This window comes from Protopterus annectens, chromosome 10.part0 (assembly GCF_019279795.1).
Source record: "Protopterus annectens isolate FY-2018-M chromosome 10.part0, PAN1.0, whole genome shotgun sequence".
Lineage (NCBI taxonomy): Eukaryota > Metazoa > Chordata > Ceratodontiformes > Protopteridae > Protopterus > Protopterus annectens.
The window spans coordinates 1,096,206,783-1,096,207,585 of NC_056744.1; the positions used below are offsets into that span (position 1 = coordinate 1,096,206,783).

Genomic DNA, 803 nt, shown 5'->3' on the forward strand with positions numbered 1-803 from the left:
GTAAGTGATTTTACCATTGTTTCAAAATACATTTATGTAATTTCTTATCTATTTGATTAATATGATAATTAACAGGTAGCATTTAGTCTTATTATCATTAAAACTGAGTCCCAGTTTCTTCTGGAATATTTCTATTGCTTGAAATACTGCAATAAGAGAATAGCAATCAGTCAAAGTTAAAAGGATGTCATCTGCAAATAATTGTGTTCTGTGGATTAAATCATTATTTATTAGTAGGCCTTTGATGTTTTTAGTTGATCTTTTATAGTTTGTAAAAGGTTCAATAACTAGTGCAGTGGCAGTATCATAGCCAATGAGGTTTATCCGAGGCATGATTATTGCTAATTATTTGTATCATTCTGAAGGACATGAAGTTGGCATGCAGAAAAGCTGACAGTTTTTAACATAGCTTCATCCAGGTTGTCTTGTGCTAGCGCATTGTACTTGCATGATGCACTTTCCAGTCCCAGGATGGAATTTACAGTGAACTAAATAACTGTTTAATCAAAAAAGTATTATTAATATACGTATAAACCAAATTTTGGAGGTGTCTTATTACTTATCACAGATTTGCAGTTTACTAGAAATGGTCTTGCATGTCACATACCACAGCTAGCAGATTTGAAGTCTTTTCTTCCTGAATGTCATCTTTCATTTCTTTTGCTTCTTAGATACTAGTTAGTGTAAATAAGACTAATCCAATTTCATAGTTTCCTCTGAAGCAAAAATAATTATGGCATTGTTGGTTGATAAACCTAATTTCTTTCCAACTATGCCTATTATTTTACACATACAACAGTGTT

At 31.5% G+C, this 803-nt stretch overlaps 1 pseudogene; it reads left to right on the forward strand.

The window, feature by feature from the left end:
* The first annotated feature begins 284 nt into the window (after positions 1–284).
* LOC122814632 lies at positions 285–409 on the forward strand (annotated as a pseudogene).
* Positions 410–803: the final 394 nt, after the last annotated feature.